The sequence below is a fragment of the Bombina bombina genome, chromosome 5, assembly GCF_027579735.1.
Source record: "Bombina bombina isolate aBomBom1 chromosome 5, aBomBom1.pri, whole genome shotgun sequence".
Lineage (NCBI taxonomy): Eukaryota > Metazoa > Chordata > Amphibia > Anura > Bombinatoridae > Bombina > Bombina bombina.
This window is the reverse complement of record NC_069503.1, coordinates 1,072,827,972-1,072,842,949: the sequence shown is the minus strand read 5'-3', so window position 1 is coordinate 1,072,842,949 and position 14,978 is coordinate 1,072,827,972.

Below are 14,978 nucleotides of genomic sequence, written 5' to 3'. Positions count from 1 at the left end.
AACACTACACAATGCAGACGACAAGGTATGGTTCCCTTATTAACTGTTTCACTGCTGGGCCTTTTTACAAAACTAGCCTTAGAGGAAACATGGCCACATGCAAACATTTTCAAAACAAATTAACTCTTCTCTTTGTATTCTTTGTTGAAAAGCCAAACATAGGTAGGCTCAGGAGCAGAAATGCACTACTGGGAGCTAGCTGCTGATTGGTGGCTGCACATATATGCCTCATGTCTGCGATTCACCCAGTGTGTTTAGCTAGCTTCCAGTAGTGTATTTTGCCCCATCAACAAAGGATACCCCAAGAGACTAAAGCAAATTAGAAGCAAATTGGAGAGTGATTTAAAATTGTATACTCTTTCTGAATCATGAAAGAGAAATTTTGGGTTTCATGTCCCTTTAACAGTAAAATACTAAGGCCTCGCTTCCATTGAGTCGTAATTCAGTTTGCGTGCACTCGCAAACCGTTAAATATGCTGTCGAAAGCAATATCATTTATCGACTGTTTCCAATGGCGCGTTATACCTCAATATCGGCAGCTGGACTCCGGCTGCCGAAAAAATCTTCGCGTCCCATAGAAAGTAATAGAAGCCGTTAATCGATAAATTATACCAGGTTTCCAATGAAAGCGCAAACCGTTAATATACTGTCGGAGGCTGTCGATACATTGAGAAATATTACACCCAGCTCAACTAGGTGTAAAAGAGGAAAATTGTGCTTTTTGAGACCAATTTTCTATTGAAATGATAAAACTTGCAAATAATGCAAGTGTTTTAATGTAGAAATAAATTGTTATAAGTAATATTTATTGTTGTCTCATGTATAGAAATAGTTGAACTTATATTCTAATAGAAATATCAGTATATATTTAAATATAATAATATATGCAAGAACATATCTACGGAATGCAAACTAAACCTATGCCTAGGGCAGCAATACATATTACTTATATTTATGAAGTGGTAAATATAATTATATTAGAAAAATAGTATTTGATTATCAAAAATATGGATAAGTGTATCTTTATTTTTCTTGAGAGGTGATCCCCGGGAAGGAGCACAGACGTTAAACGTAAATTCTATAGCGTAAGGTCGGGTTACCTTAGCAACTAATTGATTTTCAAGAAATCCAACATCAGATGGAAGCGTTAACACAACGTTAACTTACAGCTACACGAAAAGAGCGACTGCACGCTATCCGCAAAATATTTCAATGGAAACCTGGTACTAAAATGGAGCCGTACATTACTTTTAGCTGTCGGCCGCTTCGGTAGCTTACGGCTCCATTTTTAACGACTCAATGGAAGCGAGGCCTAAAAATGCTGTTAGCCATAAAATATTGAATACATTTAATGAAAATGTGCCTTAATGAAAAGTGGAACGCCCTGGTCTACAGTGTGCTGCTCTTTGTAATATCCTTGGCTCTGTGCTTGCACTGCCTCAGATACGCCTATACACCTAAAGCAGTCATCTGCAGCTAAAGTAAGCACAGTAATCAAAGCTGCATACAGGTAGAGTACATTACACCTTCATAGCTTACTGGCTATATGCATAAGCATGTGCACATAATTCACATAGCCTGAGGACATACACACACATTTACAGACATACACACACACAGACATACACACACACACAGACATACACACACATACACACACACAGACATACACACACATATACACACAGACATACACACACACATACACAGACATACACACACACATACACAGACATACACACACACACATACACACACATACATACACACACACAGACATACACACACACATACACACAGACATACACACACACACACACAGACATACACACACACAGACATACATACACACAGACATACACACACACACACACTGACATACACACACACACACACACATACACACAGATATATACACACATATACATACACAGACATACAGACATACACACAAACATACACACAGACATACACACACAGACATGCACATAGACATACACACACACACATAGACATACACACACACATATATACACTTATACATACACACAGACAGACACACATACACACAGATATACACACACATTTACACACACACATATACACACACACACATAAACACACAGACACACACAATTAGACATGCACACACACACATACACACACAGACATACACAGATATACACACACAGACATACACACACACACACACACAGACATACGCACACACACACACACACACATAAACACACACATATACATACATACACACACACACACAGACATACACACATACACATACACACACACACATATACACACATATACACACATACACACATATACACACATACACACACATAGACATACGCACACACATACACACACATATACACACAGACATACACACATACACACACACATAGACATACACACACACACATATATACACGTATACATACACACAGAGAGACACACATGCACACAGATATACACACACATAAACACACACACACAGAAATACACACACACATATACACACACACACATAAACACACAGACACACACACACACACACACACACACACACACAATTAGACATGCACACACACAGACAACCACACACACACATACACACTCAGACATACACAGATATACACACACAGACATACACACACACACAAACACAGACATACACACACACACAGACATACACACATATACACACACATACACACATATACACACATACACACACATATAGACATACACACACACATATATACACTTATACATACACACAGACAGACACACATACACACAGATATACACACACATAAACACACACACAGAAATACACACACACACATACACACACACACACACACACATAAACACACTGTGTACACACAGACATACACACACACACAGACAATTAGACATATACACACACATACACACACACAGACAACCACACACACACACACACACAGACATACACACACACACAGACATAGACATACACACACACACACATACACCAACCACATTCCGCTTGGGCACCTTGTAGGAGTTTTCTTTTTTAAATAAAAAAATGAGGCTCCCGTCGCTTTAAGAATAATGAGCCAGGCTTTAGCACGCTCTGTTGTTACCAGAGACCTTAATGCAGCTCCCTCTTTTTAACTTGCACTGTCAAATAGCATTCTGCTAGACGTGCTTGGAGAAGCTCTCCAGTGAAGATGAAGGCGATGAGACATATCAGAGCTTACAAAAGTATTTTAGTAGTTTAATGAATGTACTTATAACAGAAGATGTTCTATTTATTCATAAATACATATTTCTACGTATATATATATATATATCTGATGGTATTTTGGTACAGTATATAGCTATACCTATATTTATATATCATAATAACAAGAGTATTGCATTGAGCAATGATACTTTTTTTATTGGACTAACTATACATTTATAAGATGACAAGCTTTCGGAAGAGTTCCTTCCTTTATCAAGTCTAAAGCAATACTGACCAATTCAATGGAATTTACAGATTGTATCTTAAAACACAGAATAGCTAAGAAGACAGTGCAGGGAGAGAAGTGGGTGTCATAAAAATCATGAGGGGGGCTTAGGTAACAGGCAGACAGTGTCCAGTGTAGGAGAACAGACAGGGGAAATATATAGCTATACATAGAGCATATACTGACATAAAGTTATATATCAACATTGAATCAATATCTATAAAGATGTGAAATTGTATATACAGGGGGAATACAAAAGTTAAAAAAAGACAAAAGTGTGGACAAAGGCTTACCTGTGTACCTATGTATAAAGAATGTGGAATATACAATGTAATTGACTAAATGAAAGTACATTACAAAAATTTTTGATAATGTGTTAAGAATCCAGAGTCCACATTTAGTCCAGAATTAAACAGGTTGAAGTGCATTATCATTTTCATTTCAAAGGTTTTTCTTTCCATGGTGTTTTTTAAGTTGCCTCTGAGAATTTTGATTTTGAGGTTTTGGATGGAGTGGTCAGGTTGGGTGAAATGGTGACCAACAGGGGTGCAGTATTTTGTTTCACAGTGGTTTTTGATTGAGTGTCTGTGTAAGTTCATTCGAAGGTGCAGTTTTTGGCTTGTTTCTCCAATATAGCATCCCATTTCACATGCAGTGCAATGTATCATGTATACCACATTTGCAGATATACATGAATATGCCCCTTTAATGTTATAAGATTTATTATTGTGATTTGCTGTGCTGCTTTCACAAACGTGTTGACACAGTTTGCAGAGTGCTTTATATATATAGGTATAGATATACAGATAAATACAGGAATATCTATTTATAAATACTTACACCATATTCCCCTATGTTGGAATGTGAAATATTTACATAGCTAAACACTATATTAAAAAAATGTAAAATAAATATGATTTTTCATGTTTTCAGCTACTTGACTGCAAAGGGCTCCAATGCACTTATATATTTCTGTATATGTATACACATGTATTTATATATGTATATGTCTATATATATGTATGCATATATATTTATGTGTTTACATGTGTATATGCAGTTGTATGCAAAAGTTTAGGCACCCCTGACAATTTTTATGATTTTCCTTTATAAATAATTGGGTGTTTGGATCAGCAATTTCATTTTGATCGATCAAATAACTGAAGGACACAGTAATATTTCAGTAGTGAAATTAGGTTTATTGGATTAACAGAAAATGTGCAATATGCATCAAAACGAAATTAGACAGGTGCATAAATGTGGGCACCCCAACAGAAATATTGCATCAATATTTAGTAGAGCCTCCTTTAGCAGAAATAACAGCCTCTAGACGCTTCCTATAGCCTGTAATGAGTATCTGGATTCTGGATGAAGGTATTTTGGACAATTTCTTCATGCAAAACATCTCCAGTTCAGTTAGGTTTGATAGTTGCCAAGCATGGACAGCCTGCTTCAAATCACCCCACAGATTTTCAATGATATTCAGGTCTGGGGACAGGGATGGCCATTCCAGAACATTGTACTTGTTCCTCTACATAAATGCCAGAGATTTTAAGCAGTGTTTTGAGTGGTTGTCTTATTGAAATATCCAGCCCCGGCATAGCTTCAACTTTGTGACTGATTCCTCAACATTATTCTCAAGTATCTGCTGATATTGAGTGGAATCCATGCGACCCTAAGCTTTAACAAGATTCCCAGTACCGGCACTGGCCCCACAGCCCCACAGCATAATGGAACATCCACCAAATTTTACTGTGGGTAGCAAGTGTTTGTCTTGGAACGCTGTGTTCTTTTGCCGCCATGCATAACGCCCCTTGTTATGACCAAATAACTCAATCTTTGTTTCATTAGTCCACAGCATCTTCTTCCAAAATGAAGCTGGCTTGTCCAAATGTGCGTTTGCATACCTCGACTGTTTGTGGCGTGTGTGCAGAAAAGGCTTCTTCTGCATCACTCTTCCATACAGCTTCTCCTGAATACAATTCTCGCTGAATTGTTGAACGATGCGCAGTGACACCATCTGCAGCAAGATGATGTTGTAGGTCTTTGGAGGTGGTCTGTGGCCTGTTTTTGATCGGTCTCACCATCCTTTGCCTTTGCCTCTCCGATATTTTACTTGTCCTGCCACTTCTGGCCTTAACAAGAACTGTGCCTATGGTCTTCCATTTCCTCACTATGTTCCTCACAGTGGACACTGACAGCTTAAATCTCTGCGATAGCTTTTTGTAGCCTTCCCCTAAACCATAATGTTGAACAATCTTTGTTTTCAGGTCATTTGAGAGTTGTTTTGAGGCCCCCATGTTGCCTCTCTTCAGAGGAGAGTCAAAGAGAACAACAACTTGCAATTGGCCACCTTAAATACCTTTTCTCATGATTGGATGCACCTGTCAATGAAGTTCAAGGTTTAATGGGCTCACCAAACCAATTGTGTGCTCCAATTAATCAATGTTAGGTAGTTACAGGTATTCAAATCAACAAAATGACAAGGGTGCCCAAATTTATGCACCTGTCTAATTTTGTTTTGATGCATATTGCACATTTTCTGTTAATTCAATAAACCTAATTTCACTACTGAAATATTACTGTGTCCTTCAGTTATTTGATAGATCAAAATGAATTATTTATAAATGAAAATCAAGGAAATTGTCAAGGGTTCCTAAACTTTTGAACACAACTGTATATGTCTGTAAATACATATATACACATATCTATACTATAATTGCATTTGTAACGCGTCCATCGGTGTCGACAGTTGCACACGCATCCTCAAAGGAATGTTGGCTGTACGAGGCAGCCAAAAGAATGTTGGCTGCGTGAGCAGCCAAAATAATCCACCTGCATCCCGGTGGATTCCGAAAATGGCAGGGTGGTGAAAGAATCCACCATTTTTGGAATCCACCTTTATGCAGTGTAGGGAAACCCAAAGCCTTAAAAAAACAAACACTCAACCGCCCGTACAAAATAACGAAAAAAGACGGAACCACCCACAAGAAATAAATAAAAAACACGGAACCGCCCGCACAAAGTATATAAAAAAACCCTAACTTCCCGCACGAAGTATTAACAAACACTGAAACCGCCAACCCCCACTTCGCAAAATAATAAAGTAATTAACCCCTAATCCACAAATAACATAATTAAAATATTAACCCCTTAACCGCCAATCCCCCCACATCACAATAAACCTAATTAACCTATTAACCCCTAAACCAACAAGCACCCCACATCGCAATAAACCTAATTAACCTATTAACTTTTAAACTGCCAACCCCCCACAAATAACTAATTTAATTATTAAGCCCCATAACCTAACACCCCCTAAATTAACCCCAATACTTACACTTAAATTAAACCTAAAATTAAATTACAAAAACAAATATCTAAAATTACAAGAAATAAAAAACTGTAAAATTACAGAAAAAATAAACAATATTATCAAAAATAAAAAAATAAACCTAATCCCTATCGGCTAGATTGCGGTATGAGGGGTGTGGTATTAACTTGCATGTTATTGTCACCGCTCACTTCCCTACAGCGCTGATATTACAGGTTTTCATAAACCCGGCGTTAATAGGCAAGAAGGGAGCGTAGAGCAAAATTGTGCTCCATACCGCACTCCAATACCAGCGCTGCTTAAGTCAGCGGTGAGCTGGTTTTACGTGTTCGTGCACGATTTTCCCATAGACATCAATGGGGAGAGGCGGCTGAAAAAAAGCCTAACACCTGCAAAAAAGCAGCGTAAAGCTCCGTAACGCAGCCCCATTGATTCCTATGGGGAAAGAAAATTTATGTTTACACTTAACACCCTAACATGAACCCCGAGTCTAAAAAACCCTAATCTTACACTTATTAACCCCTAATCTGCCGCTCCGGACATCGCTGCCACTATAATAAACATATTAACCCCTAAACCGCTGCACTCCTGCATCGCAAACACTAGTTGAATATTATTATCCCCTAATCTGCCGCCCCTAACATCGCCACCACCTACCTACATTTATTAACCCCTAATCTCCCGCCCCCCCTGTCGCTGCCACTATACTAAGTTTATTAACCCCTAAACCTAAGTCTAACCCTAAACCCTAACACCCCCTAACTTAAATATAATTAAAATAAATCTAAATAAAACCTACTATCATTACCTAAATAATTCCTATTTAAAACTAAATACTTACCTATAAAATAAACCCTTAGGCCTAGATTTAGAGTTTGGCGGTAGCCGTCAAAACCAGCGTTAGAGGCTCCTAACGCTGGTTTTAGGCTACCGCCGGTATTTGGAGTCAGTCAGGAAAGGGTCTAACGCTCACTTTCCAGCCGCGACTTTTCCATACCGCAGATCCCCTTACGTCAATTGCGTATCCTATCTTTTCAATGGGATCTTTCTAACTCCGGTATTTAGAGTCGTGGCTGAAGTGAGCGTTAGAAATCTAACGACAAAACTCCAGCCGCAGAAAAAAGTCAGTAGTTAAGAGCTTTCTGGGCTAACGCCGGTTTATAAAGCTCTTAACTACTGTGCTCTAAAGTACACTAACACCCATAAACTACCTATGTACCCCTAAACCGAGGTCCCCCCACATCGCCGCCACTCGATTACATTTTTTTAACCCCTAATCTGCCGACCGCCACCTACGTTATACTTATGTACCCCTAATCTGCTGCCCCTAACACCGCCGACCCCTATATTATTTTTATTAACCCCTAACCTGCCCCCCACAACGTCGCCGCCAGCAACCTACAATAATTAACCCCTAATCTGCCGACCGCAAAGCGCCGCCAGCTACATTATAGCTATGTACCCCTAATCTACTGCCCCTAACACCGCCGACCCCTATATTATATTTATTAACCCCTAATCTGCCCCCCTCAACGTCGCCTCCACCTGCCTACACTTATTAACCCCTAATCTGCCGAGCGGATCTCACCGCTACTATAATAAAGTTATTAACCCCTAATCCGCCTCACTCCCGCCTCAATAACCCTATAATAAATAGTATTAACCCCTAATCTGCCCTCCCTAACATCGCCGACACCTAACTTCAAGTATTAACCCCTAATCTGCCGATCGGAGCTCACCGCTACTCTAATACATTTTTTAACCCCTAAAGCTAATTTTAACCCTAACCCTAACACCCCCCTAAGTTAAATATAATTTTATTCTAACGAAATAAATAAACTCATATTAAATAAATTATTCCTATTTAAATCTAAATACTTACCTGTAAAATAAATCCTAATATAGCTACAATATAAATTATAATTATATTATAGCTATTTTAGGATTAATATTTATTTTACAGGCAACTTTGTATTTATTTTAACCAGGTACAATAGCTATTAAATAGTTAAGAACTATTTAATAGCTAAAATAGTTAAAATAATTACAAAATTACCTGTAAAATAAATCCTAACCTAAGTGACAATTAAACCTAACACTACACTATCAATAAATAAATTAAATAAAATACCTACAATTACCTACAATTAAACCTAACACTACACTATCAATAAATGAATTAAATACAATACCTACAAAAAAACTACAATTAAATAAACTAACTAAAGTACAAAAAAATAAAAAAGAACTAAGTTACAAAAAATAAAAAAATATTTACAAACATTAGAAAAATATTACAACAATTTTAAACTAATTACACCTACTCTAAGCCCCCTAATAAAATAACAAAGCCCCCCAAAATAAAAAAATGCCCTACCCTATTCTAAATTAAAAAAGTTCAAAGCTCTTTTACCTTACCAGCCCTGAACAGGGCCCTTTGCGGGGCATGCCCCAAAGAATTCAGCTCTTTTGCCTGTAAAAAAAACGCATACAATACTCCCCCCCCCAACATTACAACCCACCACCCACATACCCCTAATCTAACCCAAACCCCCCTTAAATAAACCTAACACTAAGCCCCTGAAGATCTTCCTACCTTATCTTCACCATACCAGGTTCACCGATCGGTCCTCGGAAGTGTTGATCCAAGCCCAAGCGGGGGGCTGAAGAGTGACGTCCATCCTCGGACTGAAGTCTGGATACAAGCTGCGGCTGAAGAAATCCATCATCGGGACGAAGTCGGAAGTCCATCATCGGGATGAAGTCTTCTATCAAGCCGCATCTTCAATCTTCAACTTAGGGGGGTGTTAGGGTTAGACTTAGCTTTAGGGGTTAATACATTTATTATAATAGTGGTGCGGTCCGCTCGGCAGATTAGGGGTTAATAATTGAAGTTAGGTGTCGGCGATGTTAGGGAGGGCAGATTAGGGGTTAATACTATTTATTATAGGGTTATTGAGGCGGGAGTGAGGCGGATTAGGGGTTAATAACTTTATTATAATAGCGGTGCGGTCCGCTCTGCAGATTAGGGGTTAATAAGTGTAGGCAGGTGGAGGCGACGTTGTGGGGGGCAGATTAGGGGTTAATAAATATAATATAGGGGTCGGCGGTGTTAGGGGCAGCAGATTAGGGGTACATAGGGATAATGTAAGTAGCGGCAGTTTACGGAGCGGCAGATTAGGGGTTAATAAAAATATGCAGGGGTCATCGATAGCCAGGGCGGCAGAATAGGGGTTAATAAGTGTAAGGTTAGGGGTGTTTAGACCCGGGGTACATGTTAGAGTGTTAGGTGCAGACGTAGGAAGTGTTTCCCCATAGCAAACAATGGGGCTGCGTTAGGAGCTGAACACGTTTTTTTTGCAGGTGTTAGTTTTTTTTCCAGCTCAAACAGCCCCATTGTTTCCTATGAGGGAATCGTGCACGAGCACGTTTTTGAAGCTGGCCGCGTCCGTAAGCACCGCTGGTATCGAGAGTTGAAGTTGCGTTAAATATGCTCTACGCTCCTTTTTTGGAGCCTAACGCAGCCATTCTGTGAACTCTCAATACCAGCGGTATTTAAAAGGTGCGGCCAGAAAAAAGCCAGCGTTAGCTACGCACCCCTTTGGCCGCAGAACTCTAAATCTAGGCGTAAGATAGCTACAATATAACTAATAGTTACATTGTAGCTAGCTTAGGGTTTATTTTTATTTTACAGGCAAGTTTGTATTTATTTTAACTAGGTAGAATAGTTACTAAATAGTTATTAACTATTTACTAACTACCTAGTTAATATAAATACAAATTTACCTGTAAAATAAAACCTAACCTGAGTTACACTAACACCTAACATTACACTAAAATTAAATAAATTACCTAAATTAAATACAATTACCTAAATTACAAAAAAAACCCCACTAAATTACGCAAAATAAAAAAAGAAATGATCAGATATTTAAACTAATTACTCCTAATCTAATATTTAAACTAATTACTCTTAATCTAATAAAAAAGCCCCCGCCCCCCCAAATAAAAAAACCCTAGCCTAAACTACCAATTGCCCTTTAAAGGGCCCCAAATAAATCAGCTCTTTTACCTGTAAAAAAAATACAAACACCCCCCAACAGTAAAACCCACCACCCACTCAACCAACCCCCCAAATAAAATCCTAACTAAAAAAAACTAAGCTCCCCATTGCCCTGAAAAGGGCATTTGGATGGGCATTGCCCTTAAAAGGGCATTTAGCTCTTTTTCAGTTGCCCAAACCCTATTCTAAAACTAAAACCCACCCAATAAACCCTTAAAAAATCCTAACACTAACCCCGAAGATCCACTTACAGTTTTGAAGACTGGACATCCATCCTCAACAAAGCTGGGAGAAGTCCTCAGCAAAGCGGCAAGAAGTCCTCAACGAAGCCGAGAGAAGTCTTCATCCAAGCCGGCAGAAGTGGTCCTCCAGACGGGCAGAAGTCTTCATCCAGATGGCATCTTCTAACTTCATTCATCCGGCGTGGAGCGGCTCGATCTTCAAGACATCCGACGGGGAGCATCCTCTTCTTCCGACGACTAACGATAAATGAAGGTTCCTTTAAATCAGAATTAAAGGTGAAAAAATCCTATTGGCTGATGCAATCAGCCAATAGGATTGAGCTTCAATCCTATTGGCTGATCCGATCAGCCAATAGGATTGAACACGCATTCTATTGGCTGATTGTTTTCTAAAGGCAGACTGCTGTTGCTCCTCTTTTAGGGTAAAATCTTATTTGACCCAGTACTAGATGCAATTATTGTCATGGTCACTGAGGAAAAGGGAGCTTTATTGTCACATGAAAAAAAATCTAAGGGTAAACTTAGGCTATCAGTACATTTTTGTTCATTTTGGCAGTCTAAAACTACTTCTAATTTAACCCAATGATTATATTCACCCAAGTTTTCTTGGAATCCAACTCTTCCTGTTCTAAGACCAACTTGGCCAAGAAGTCCACATGAAGGTGCGGCCCCCACTCCACAAAAGTTTCTGGTATGGGGCAGATTGAATCGGTTTCGGGAGGCTTGAGCGAGGTCTTTTGAAAACCCATGGGTGTTAGAAATAATTTTTCAGGAGTACCGAATAAGCTTTCAATCCCAACTTACGCAAGAAAGAATTCTTCTGTCTCAAGTTTAAAGGCCAAAGCTTTCCTGGTCTTTGTTGCAGATTTGGAAACAATGAGAGTGATTGCTTCAGTTCCTACCAGAAAACTGAACCAGATATTCTACACTAACCTCTTCCTAATACCCAAGAAAGAGGATACCTTTTGGCCTATCTTGGATCTCTGAACACATTTCTGAAAGTTCCTGCTTTTAAGATAAAGACTATTCTTCCTTTAGTGCAGGACGGTCAGTTTATGTTTACCAATTAAAAGATGCTTATTTGCATATTCCCACTCAGAGAGATCATGTGAAGTATCTGAGATTTTCCTTTCCAAACATTCATTACCAGTTTGTGCAGGCACCCTCTCTGCAGCTGAGTGTGAAACAAAGACGCTGTGCTTCACAATCATGGTTGGTGCATCAGCTTGCAAAAAAGCTCCTTTACACATCAGTCTGGTGTGTAATTCCAAGGGTTGATCATTAACTCAATCTTCATGGGTCAGTCTCTAACAAAGTAAAGCAGAGTCAAACTACAATAGGCTTGTGCTTGACTTCAGCATACCCCCTTCCTTCTGTAGCTCAATGCATGAAAGTTGAAGGCCATGTTGGCTACTTCAGATGTAGTTCCCTTTGTCAGGTTTTATCTCCGTTCTCTAGAGCTGTCCATGCTTTAACAATGGAAATTATGAGGACATGTCAAAAGATCTTATTAGGCCGGAGACAGTCTCTGATGTGGTGACAGACCCACCAACCCCTTGCACTGGGGGCCTAATTTCTTTGGCCAGTCTGGATTGGGATGACAGATGCAAGCCTAAAGGTTTGGGGAGCAGCCTGGTAGTTTAGTCTCCATGGGAGGCAATTTTATCGATAAATATCCAGGATCTCCACTCAATCTTCAGGTTCCAACACAGTTGGCCCAAACTCAGACAAGATTAATTCATCTGATTTCAGTTGGGCAATGTCACAGCATTGGATTATATAAACTACCAAGGGGGAACTTGCAATTCCCTGAGAATGAAAGTGTTGCACATAATCAGATGGGCAGAATTCCGCACTTGTCTGAATTCAGCCATTCACATTCCGGAAGTGAACAATTGGGAGGCTGACTTTTTCAGTAGCTAGTGTCTTTACCCATGAGAGTGGTCTCTGAACCAGTAGTTATTCTACCTGATAGTGAGACTTTGGAGATTGCGAGAGAAAGACCTCTTGGCTTCTAGTTTTACAAACTACTGTAGACTGATATTGTGGCAAGTCTTGGGGACCTCAGGCAGATATAGCAGATGCCGTAGTGGTCCACTAGTCATTCAAACTAATATAGATCTTTCCTCCATTCCTGTTGCTATCTAGGGTGATAGCCAGAATAAAACAAGAACAAGCTTCAGTGATTCTGCTCCATCTTGAACTCGCAGGACTTGGTTTGTGGATCTGATTTAAATGTCCTCTTAACCACCTTGGTGGCTTCCTCTCAGAAAGGACCTTCTTTCTTTTGGTTCATTCTTTCATTTGGATGGCCTGGTAATTTAACGCCTAGTTTTATCCCTAGTTTTTATCCAGAAAGCCTGTTACCAGGTGTATCTCTCATATGGTGTGGATTTTTTTTTTGGCTTGGTGTACAAAAAAGGCATACAATTAAAATTATTTTCTATTTTCTAGAATTCTTTTTTTTAGTTTGTGCAATAGTCATTGGTACCTTAATTCAGGTCAGAAAGCCTGTCATCATATGTATCTCTCATAAGGTGTGAGAAAACCTTTTTTAGCTTGGTGTACAAAAAGTCATACCAATTGAATTATTTTCTAGAATTTTTGTTTTTCTTTAGAACTATGAGAAAGGCTTATCAGGCAGTTCTCTTAAGGCTCAGATTTCATCCTTATCTGTTCTTTATCATAAGAAAATTGCCAAAATTCCTTAAATTCAAACCTTTGTTAAGGCTTTGATAATAGTTAATCTGGTGATTCAACCGGTTACTCCTCCTTGGTGCCTTAATCTGGTTATGATGGTCCTTCAAGCCAAGCTTCCCCCACCCACCATTTAAACCCATTAAACCCATTTCTTTGGCTAGAAGGGTTTCTGAGCTTGTTACAAAAAAGGTGTTTTCCAGCCTCGAAAATTAAAAAAGACCTTTATTATTTCACATAGGATCCAGAGAGCAAAACATACAATGTTTCAGGCCAGCCTTAGGCCCTTAGTCATGTATACTTGAAACATTGTATGTTTTGCTCTCTGGACCCTATGTGAAATAATAAAGGTCTTTTTTAATTTTTGAGGCTGGAATACACCTTTTTTGTTACTGGGTCACTATTGGACGTGGCAAGTCCTACTTTCCGTGCCCCTCAACTAAGAGACAGGTGTGCTGTTTTCCAAACCCTTTGTGAAGTTACCAGGGTTTCTGAGCTTTCAGCTTTGTACTGTAAACGCCCTTTCATTATTTTTCATTATGATAAGACTTACTACATACACGTTATTATTTTCTTCTTTAGGTGGCTTCTTTTAATCAAGAAAGTGTGGTTGCTTCATTATGCCCAGCTCCTAAAAATTATATGGAGCCTTCATTTATAAGGTGGTCTTGATCCCTAACAGAATTACTGCTCATTCCACTAGAACAGTTCCACTTCTTGGGCCTTCTGTAATGAGGCTTTCATGGACCAGATATGAAAGGTGACTACTTGTTGTTTTTTTTGCATACTTTCATGTGTATACCTCTTTAGAAGCTGTTTTTCGCAGGAAAGAGGCCACTGTGCCTTTTAATACATCTGCATTGCTCAGTATGATTATTTCCTATCTAACTTTACTAATTACTATAATTCAGAACCCAGATAAAATGTTATAATTATTATTTTATGATAGCAACAACATCAAACAATCAGCAACAGCTCGGAAAGATGAAATAAAATGTTCTTTTATTCTTCTGCGCAATCTAACCTCAGTGTAAATAAGTTTAAAACATTACATACATACTTTTATGCGGCTTGTTATAAATATTAGAATGTAACTTGTTTGATCTAAAGGCTTAAAACCC